We start from the raw sequence: 11075 nt of genomic DNA on the forward strand, positions 1-11075 counted from the left end.
ATTATTCTTCAGTTTCCTCATCTCTTTCAGCCTTCATAGAATTGAAGAGAGTTAGGGCCTTGCTTTGGATTAGCCTTTGGTTTAAGGGAATGTTGTGGCTGGTTTGATCTACTATCTAGATCATTAAAATTTTCTCCACATTTTCAATAAGCCCATTTTACTTTCTTTTCATTTATGTGTTCACTAGACTAGCATTTTTAATTTTCTTTAAGAAAATTTCCTTTGTATTCACAATTTGTCTAACTGATAGACTTACTCAACTACATACAGGATTGCCAGAAAATTTCAGTTTGTAAAAAATTCAGTATCTGTGAAGTAGAATACAGTGAAGCATAAGAAAACAAGGTATGCCTGTACCTCTTAATGATTCTATTGATTGTTATTTTTTATCTCTATAGAGGTAGAAGTTACCTTGTAGAAAAAATAACAATTAAAATAATTCTTGTCAGAGGATAATGCAAATGATTCCTGTTCATGGCATGCACATGAATTTTATGCAGCCAGATGCAATTCATTTCTACCCAGTAGAAAAGATAAATATAGTTTATTTTTATTTGGGATATTAACTATTTTGCATTTATTAGCAAATTTGTCTTAGTAGGACTTGGACTATGTAAATCTTTGTCTCTCAATTTTCCTTTTGCACCACTGTTAAAAACTTACTGGATCCCTCTTTCATTAATGAGTCAAATAAATGTGTGACTTGTATTTATTATTAACGTGAGGCATGCTTTAACTTTAAACATTATATTTTAATATAATATTTTACATTAAAATTGATAATGTATGTTAATAGTTATTTTACTTTTTCCTTTCACATCTTTATGCTTTGTAATATTTATTTCTTACCTTACTACACTGGCTTGGCTCTCTAGTATAAATAAATATTTTACCTCTGTTTTTTCCAGTAAGTTTTAAATATGTTGGGGATTTGGGGCTGCATATACTCAGGTTAGATTGTACATTTTGCTTTAAGAACACTTCATGATTGGCCCTTGTAGTTGAAACTAAGCCATTCCTGACCCAGAATGTTCCTCTCACAATAATTTGAGAGTTTTGAGACACAGACAAATATATAATCTGTGTACTGCAGAACAATAACTTTGGATTTGTTATCAGAGGATTGAAAGTGAAATTCAAAGAATATCAGAAAAATCATCAAGGAAAGAGATGAGAGGTGGCTCTGGGAGTCTAGCAAAATGTCAGCAGATGTGTTCCTAAGGGCAGACATATTACATTTCTCAGGTGAAGGAAACTGCCAGTAAAATTTTTTGAACAGTGATATATAACTTTCATTAGATACTTTCCCTTCTTGGGCAAACTTACCTATCATTTCTGTAAATCATCTCATGCATTTTGGTTATACACAGCAGCTTTTTGATAAACTCTTTTTGAAGAAGAGATTAACTAGATTAATTTCCTTAATTAGAATGATATAGACCAGACACTGTGTAGCAGATACAGGAAACAAAATGACACCAGCAATCTGGAAACAAATGTTCACTAACAATTTGGAGAGAGTAATAGGAGAGCAGAACACTATTATGCATATATGAACCACACACACACACATATGCACGGATCTGCTCTTTTCATGAATGCTTGGAAATATTGTGGAGCTTGACGATAGTCCAACAATATATGAAATGTGGGAATAAATTTAATTTGCCTGAGCACAGAAGTAAAGGAAAGGATAAGGGAAAAAAGTGAATCCAGAAAATTGGAGAATGTATAGCTACTTTGGTTACCTATGTATCATCTCATGCAGCACCAGTATAACGGTTTAAGCAAGATAACCCTAAATTTTAGTAATATAACCCTAAATTTATGCTTATAAAATTTGTGCTAACAGGAATTTTATAGAATATAAAGGAAATACCAATAGCCAGATAACATGGGTTCAATCTCATTAATTATGTAAAGTATTGATTATGTAAATTATTAATTATGTAAATGCAAATTAAGATGTGATTTTATATTCCTCAGATTCATAACAATTGAATGCAAAATACCAATTAGTGAGAATGCAGAAGAGAGATTATCATACTCTGCTTACAGGAGTGCAAATTGTATATCCATTAGGGGAGAAATTTGGGAATAGCTACTATATTTGAGGACATGTGTAGTGTGTGACTCTGCAAGTCTACTTTTTGCTGTAAAACCTAGAAAACTATCACAAGTGGGAACCTTTCTCATTGTAACATTGTAATAGTGACAGAGAGAAAACAACTTAAACTCACAGCAACAGGAATTGATTGAATAAATAGAAGCATATTCATATAACGCAATACTGTGAAACAACAGCAAAAAATGAATGAATGAACTAGAGCTGTATATTTTACATGGATAAATCTCAAAACCATTGTGCGTTTAAAAGGCAAATTTCAGAAAGATATATGTTCATATGTGTATATGATATACTATTTATTTAAAATGCAAAATGAAACAATATTAAATATACACACATGTATATTTAATCTTACACATGTATGTATGTATAAAATTTACACATGTATGTGATGTGTAAATACAAGGCTACATCAGCAAATTGGTGGGCTAAGAAGCTACAAGGCTTTACAACCTTTATAACACTGCAACAGATAGCATAGAAATAAAAGATAAAAAGCAGCTATTATTAGTAATTGTATGCCAAAAAATTGGACAGCCTAGATAAAATGGATAAATTCCTAGACACATACAACATATCAAGACTGAATCACGAAAACACAAAAAGCCCAAATAGACCAATAAAAAGGGGATTGAATCAGTAATAAAGAATTTCCCAACAAAGAAAAATCCAGGACCAAATGCCTTCACAGGTGAATTCTACCAAATAAGCAAAGAATTAATATCAATCTTCCTTATACTCTTCCAAAAAACAGAAGATGAGGGAACACTAAAAACCCATTTTATGAGGCCAGCATCACTCTGATACCATGCCAGGCAAAGATACCAGTAAAACACTATGGACCAATATCTCTGATAAACATGGATGCAAAATCTTCAACAAAATATTAGCAAACCAAACTGAACAGCACATTAAAAGGATCATGCACCATGCCCAAAAGGGATTTATCCTGGGGTTCAAGGATGTTTCAACACATACAAAACAATCATTGTGATATGCTGCATTAATAGAATGATAGATAAAATCATAAGGTCATCTCAATAGATGCAGAAAGAGCAAGTGACAAAATTTAACATACTTTCATGATAAAAACTGTCAACAAATTAAGTGTATAGAAGGAATTTACCTCAACACTATAAAAACCATATATGAAAAACCCACAGCTAATATACTCAATACTGAGAAATTGAAAGCTTTTCCTCTAAGATCTGGGACAAGACAAAGATTCTTACTCCTGCCACTTCTACTGAACATAGCACTGACTGTCCTAGCTGGAGTGATTAGTCAAGAAAATAAATAAAAAGCAACCAAATCTGAAAATGCTTCCCAGGTGGCACAGTGGTAAAGAATATGCCTGCAATGCAGGAGATTTAGGTTTGATCCCTGGGTCTGGAAAATCCCCTGGAGGAGGAAATGGCAACCCACTCTAGTATTCTTGCCTGCAGAATCCCATGGACAGAGGAGCCTGGCAGGCTACAGTCAATGGGGTCACAAAGAGTAGGACATGACTGAACAACTAAGCATGCATGCAAATCTGAAAAGAAGAAGTAAAATTATCCCTGATTGCAGATGAATGATCTTATATGTAGAAAAATTCTGAAGATTCCACACACACACACACAAAACAGAATTAATCAACATATGAAAATCAGTTATGTTTCTGTACACTATCAATTAACTGTCCAAAAAAGAAATCAAGAAAATTCTAAAACCTCAAAATAATGCTGAAAAAATTTAAAGAAGACAGAAGTAAATAGAAAGATACCTCATGTTTATGGATTGGGAGACTAATGTTAAAATATCCATACTACACAAAGCAATCTACAGATTCAAAGCAATCCTTATCAGTAACCCAATGGCATTTTTTACAGAAATTTTTAAAATTTCAAAATTAATATGAAACCTCAAGGGACTCCAAATAGCGAAAATAATTTGAAAAAGAATAACAAAGTTGGAAAACTCACACTTGATTTCAAAATGTATTACAAAACTATAGTAATCAAAACTCTGTAGTGCTGAAATAAAGATAGATAAATACACCAATGAAATAAAATAGAGAGCCCAGAAATAAACCCTAACTTTTTGGCCAAATGATCTTAACCAAGGATGTCAAGACCACTCAATCAGGGAAAAGACAGTTAGATTTTCTATAGATTAAATGGCATGAAGAAATTCTACTGTTTCATAGCCATAGCAAGTTGTAGATTTTATCTCATCTAGAGATTATGTGCAAACAAATATTTACTTCCAAATATTTGGAAAGGCTGTAAAACAGCTCATTGTTCACAGAGCTTTATCTAGTTAATGGTGATCTACTTTTAAATCCTGATTTTGAAGGAGGGGCATCATTCCAGATTTTATTGCTTATCACTCACCATTGGCCGTGCATACTATTATATCAAATCACTAACAACCACACTAATGTCATTAACTACAAGATTAGCCTTGGTTTAATTATGTTGCTAAATATTTCAAAAATCATTTTTTGATAAACAAAAATTCAATTCTTCAAAGTAATTTCTATTTTTTATGTATGAAACAAAGGAATTCTAATTATCTCCTTTGATCTAAAGAAATCTAAAGAAAATCTTCATCTAATAGTAGATTACCTTAAACTCTCATTCACCGTGGTCTATATTTGGAAGGAATTTTTTTTCCAGTAAAGAACATTGTGATTTCTGGTAAACTTTATGTATTTATACTCATCATGTATCATTACTTTGCTTTGCATGCATGCCCACTCATGTCTGACTCTTAGGGATGCTATGGACTGTACCCACCAGGCTCCTCTGTCCATGGGATTTGCCAGGCAAGAATACTGGAATGGGTTGCCATTCCCTTCTCCAGAGGATCTTCCTGACCCAGGGATCAAACCCCAGTTATCCTTCACTGCAGGCAGATTCTTTACCACTGAGCCACCAGGGAATCCCAGATTATGTTTCTATTCACCTAAATTCTCCATGTCATTTTGATATACGTTTTTAAGAGATGATATAACAGATAAAAGCAGCTCATTCTAGAAAGGAACTACCGTCTATGTTACAGAAACTCCCAGAACCCTATAGCAATATTCTTTGACCCTGATACAAGGGTCATCCACAAAAGTCAAATTATGACACAAGTCTCAGGGAAAAGATGTAATTATCTTCTGTTTTGCCAACTAGGCCTTGAAAAACAGCTAGAGTATTGAGAAAGAAAGGAGAAATCAGAGGTAAGCTATTAAGAGAAGAAAAGCTGGCATTTACTGAAAAGCTATCTACTAGCTCTAAAGTAGAAGAGGGGGCATTTTAAGCATGCACGTGTCTCACACTCAATACATTATTTTTTTTTCAAAGGTGGACTTTCAAATGGACTCTCAAAACCTTACCCAATTATCTAAATCCTGGGATTCATACAGTTTTCCCATTGGCCTCTGGTGATGGGTTTTTGTTTTGACATGTTGCAGTAAGAAGAAAAATGTGTTCCCATGACATGGGTGTTGATTGAAGCTGTTTGATGATTGTTGCAAGTTCATCCCAATGTTCTCTCACAAATGTATGCGATGCTGCCAGTTCTGCAGCTCTGGTGTTCCATATACCCTTTTGGTGTCTAAATGTTCCTCCATCTGAAAGAGCAGTGCTGATAAAATCTGTTAGAAATGGTGACCACTCTGCCAAGTATTTGTCAGATTTCTCTGAGAAACCTTCAGGATATCCATCCAGCCTCAAATATTGCCAGTGCCTTCATCAAATTGAAGAGGCATGGATTTCTGACAGCGTGATGATCTATAACACATTTCTTCTGATGAGAGAAGCCCCTCAAATAGAGATAATCAAGCACTCTACAGAGTTAGGCCAAATCTCCAACAGAGGAAGAGAAAAAGCAAGGCAAGAACATCATTTGAAAAGAGGTTTAGGGACTTTTCCCATGTCTGAGACCTAGGTATCCTAAAATAAATGATACTCAAAGTTCTAAAGTTAACAAGTAAACAGATTACATTTTCTGTTTGTTTTGAGAAATTACTCTGGCACAATACATTTCAAATAAAATGGATTTTTATTCTTATCTCAAAAAATCTGATTCAGAAAACCCCCTTTTCTACTGTCATTTCACAAAACACATTTAAAATACAACTCTGTTTATATGTGTGTTTGTAGTGGGGGAGGGCATGCACACAGGTAGGTTTTAGATGTAAACTTTTTGCAAACAGATGAGTCTTGCTTTTAATGTATATAAACTATATCTTTGAAAAAGATAATTTAAATATGCCACTATAGGAAGGAATCAATTCTCTAGAAAACGAACAAAAATGATTGAAAAATAAACCTTTTCCATTAAATGTTAAGTCTAAATATTCAGACTACAGTCACCTAAACCAGAACCATGTCTGAAAGCACAGTGATGTCTCTTACCTTTGCTTCCTGGCTTTAAGTTAGCAAATCCTATGTTTCTGAATTTTAATCATCCATCAATGATATGTTTCCAAATTTAATCTACTTCTTGGCAGTAGAATCAGCAAAACATTTGTTCCCTTTCTTCTGGATACAGCTGCAATCAATTGGATGCACAAATGGCATGAAGGATGCTACAGGGAATATCTGCCCCTTCATGAAATGGAACAGAAATTTGGATGATGATAGTTTTTACACAATCAAAACAAAAGAGCCAGAGCAAAAAAAGATAATCAAGCCAACACTCTCCAAGTATTCAACTGGAAAGGCATATTCCCCATCCTAATTCTTCATGCTTTTAATATTATCAGATATTCATAAACTCTGTTTAAGGACATGCCAAAGGGAAAGTTGCTAGTATTATGATCATTGATTAAATGAGTAGGGGAGGGGAGTAGGAGTATGCAGAGGGCTTTTACATGTTCATTCATCCACTAAACACTTTCAAAAAATCTACAATTTATTAGGATATTAGCTGAGAGAATCATTTTGCTTAAAATTCAGATATGTTGACTTCTGGTAGTTCAGACTTATTAACTATCCCAAATACTATTATTCTGTCATCGTCCACCCTAAGTCATTTCATTCGTGTCTGACTCTTTGTGACCCTGTGAATCACAGCTCTTCAGGCTCCTCAATCCATGGGATTCTCTAGGCAAGAATACCAGAGTGGGTTGCCATGCCCTCCTCCAGGGAATCTTCCAGACCCAGGGATCGAACATGTGTCTCTTGTCTCCTGTATTGGCAGGCGAGTTCTTTACCACTAACACCACCCCATTATTCTATCATACCTAGCACTAGAATGATATTTTCCCTTGTGTGGAATTTAAAATGTGTACTCTTCACTAAGTAACACCATGTCTTTCATTAAATTAAAAGGAATTACCTCATGATCAGGAAAGAGAAGATTTAATTATTTTTTAGAGACTTTGGGTCAAGTTTATCCAAATTGTGTATAAACGGCAAATACCAAATGAAATATTTCACTTGAACTTGCTGGCCAATTTAAAGAAATAGGTAAATATAATTTTTATATTGAATTCCTTATAGTGATTTAGAAAGGATGAAAAATAGGAAGACAAGCAGATAATACAAGAAAATAAAAAAGAGTATCTAGAAAAGTAAGTATTTAGTATAACTGGAGAAGGCAATGGCACCCCACTCTAGTACTCTTGCCTGGAGAATCCCATGGACGGAGGAGCCTGGTAGGCCACAGTCCATGGGGTCTCTAAGAGTCAGACACGACTGAGCGACTTCACTTTCATTTTTCACTTTCATGCATTGGAGAAGGAAATGGCAACCCACTCCAGTATTCTTGCCTGGAGAATCCCAGGGACAGAGGAGCCTGTTGGGCTGCCGTCTATGGGGTCGCACAGAGTCGGACACGACTGACATGACTTAGCAGCAGCAGCAGCAGCAGAGGAAGAATTCAGTAGCTACAGGTAAGAAAAATGATAATAATCAAAGCAGGGAAGTAATTGTATGTCTAAATGTGAGAAGTAAAACAATGAAGCTTCTAGATCATAAACATATGAGATTATCTTCATGATCTTGGGGTAGGAGAGAATTTCTTAAGCAGGAATCATAAATTTTTCAAAGATCGATGGATAAAGTATATTACATTACAAGTAAGAATTTCTATTCATCAAAAGACGCAATTAAGAGAGTAAAGGGGTAAACTCATGGTGAGAAAAAATATTTGCAACACATATAACTAACAAGAGATTCATATTCAGGATATATTAAAAAATACTTACAAAAAGTAAAAAATACTAGAAAAAAGGGTAAGAGTCTTGAACAGACACTTTTCAAAAGAGGATATCTGAATGACCAATAAACTTTTGAAAAGATGCTCAACATTATTAGTCAACAGGGAACAGATTCATGCTATAACAAACACATTTGCTTAGCAAAAATTAAAAGATACACAATTCCACATGGTGTTGTGGAATTTTCACATACTGTTAGTGGTAATATGAAAACCATTTTAGAATCTAGACTGCCGTTATCTACTGAAGCTGAAGATACTCATTTCCTGTGATTCATCAATTCCCCTCCCGCAACAGGTAAAGTGCAGCATTGTTTGAAATAGCCAATAATTGAAAACAAGTCAAATGTCCACCCATGAACAGTAGAATGGATACATTATCTGTGGACTATTCATCCAATTGAATGTTATTTAATGATGAAAATGAATTAACTACAGATATTTGCAACATGGACGAAACTCATAATATTGAGCCAAAAAAAGCAAGACACAAAAGAGCTCGTATGATGTGTCAAAGATGCATATAAAGTACTAAAATAACATTATTAATGAAATAGAAAAGAGAACAATTTAATATATTATTTATAACACATGTGATTAAATCATTATATGTAATTGTAATAGCAAATTAAATACACTTTGTAAAAAAAATTGATCAGACAACAACCAAAGACCTTAAGAAGCCAGGAAGCAGATTTCTTATTTTCACCAGGCTTTCTCTCTAATCTGGTCAGACTTCACTGTAGTAAAAGACAACTAATCTTATTTCATCTTTATGCCATCACTACTCAAATTTTCCTTCATGAAAATAATTTTTCTTTTTCCCTCCCTTTTCCAACTTCAACTCAATTTAAACCCTTCATTCCCTACTTATTCCACGTACTTATTGTGACCCTTCTTTAATACTTATATTTATATATATATTTAGCCTTTGCTTTATATTCAGTACTGAATTTATATCCCCAACTAGGTTAAAAATTTTTGCATAATTTATTAATTACTCTTCATGCCCTAAGGGAGTTATACTTAACTCAGTTACAGATAAGAATGAAGCATCTGGGAAGTTGTATTTTTTTTTTTTAAATATAGATCCCACAGTGTAACACCCAGATTTTCTAACTCAAGAAGGCTAGGAACTTCACTGGCAGTCCAGTGGCTAAGACTCAGCACTCCCAGTGCAGGGGGCCTGGGTTGGTCCCTGGTCAGGGAATAGATCCCACCTGCTGCAACTAAGAGTTTGCATGCTGCAACTAAACATCCCACATGCCTCAACTAAGACCTGGCACAGTCAAATAAATAAATGAATAAATATATTTTTTAAAAAGTCTAGGATGGGGCTTAGGAGTCTAGTTTTAAAACAGCTAACCAGTGGTTCTAATACACAGCCAAGAAACAAAATGATACATTGGTTCCCAGCAGGTGGATGGAATGCTGCTGCTAAGTCACTTCAGCCGTGTCTGATCCTGTGTGACCCCATAGACGGCAGCCCACCAGGCTCCCCCACACTAAATAAAGGTTGATTGCTTGAATAATAGAAGATAGAGCATATTATGTGACAGTTTTATTCCTGATGAGATATAGTTCATAGAATGAATTTATGTTTCATCTTACAGATGAAAGGCAAGGCAAGGTACTTTGTCCAATGCAACATAATTAGTGAATGAGTATCAAATATGGACTAGAAATGATTTCTTGAGCTGATCAAATGTTCTTTCTACCACACAAAAGTCCTAAAGCTAATGGCAGAATTTCAATAAAATACTGCACAAAATATTTCATTAATTCAAGAGACCCAAGAATCTCATTTAAAAGTTTCATCACTGATCAGGCACATGATATGTTGCTGAATTTGGTTAGAATAGTCTATAAATTACCTTATCCTGGCCACATATTAAACATTTTTGCTACAATTTTGTGAAACTTTGCTCTTGGAAAAATTTAGTGATTAAAATTCTTCATAGAATCTTGCTACACTGTTATAGAGGAACAGATATATAACATAAATTACAATCACACCAAATGCTCCAATATTTAAAACAGTTGTCCCTCAATATCAATGGAGTATTGGTTCCAGGACTCTGTGGATACCAACATCTACAGATGCTCAAGTGCCTTATATAAAATGAATAGTTGGAACTTCCCTGGTAGTCAAGTGCTTTCAGTGCAGTGGGCACAGATTTGTGCCCTGGTCAGGCTTCTCTGGTGGCTCAGAGGGTAAAGCATCTGCCTGCAATGTGGGAGACCCGGGTTCGATCCCTGCGTTGGAAAGTTCCCCTAGAGAAGGAAATGGCAACCCACTCCAGTATTCTTGCCTGGAGAATCCCATGGACAGAGCAGCCTGATAGGCTACAGTCCATGGGGTTGCAAAGAGTCAAACATGACTGAGCAACTTCACTTCACTTCAGGGAACTAAGATCCTACATGCTGCGTGGCAAAATAATAATAATAAAATAAAATGACATAGCATTTGGGATATAACTTATGCACACCCTCACATCAACTTTAATCATCTCTAGGTTAATTATATCACCTTATACAATGAAGGTCTTCTCTGGTGGCTTAGTGGTTAAGAATCCGCTTGCCAATGCAGGAGACCCGGTTTCCATCCTTGGATTGGGGAGATCCCCTGGAGAAGAAAATGGCAACTCACTCTAGTATTCTTGCCTGAGAAATCCCATAGTCAGAGGAACCTGGCATGCTACAGTCTATGGGGTCGCAAAAATTCAGATATGATTTAGCGACTAAACAA

The sequence above is a fragment of the Bos javanicus genome, chromosome X, assembly GCF_032452875.1.
Source record: "Bos javanicus breed banteng chromosome X, ARS-OSU_banteng_1.0, whole genome shotgun sequence".
Taxonomy (NCBI): Eukaryota; Metazoa; Chordata; class Mammalia; order Artiodactyla; family Bovidae; genus Bos; species Bos javanicus.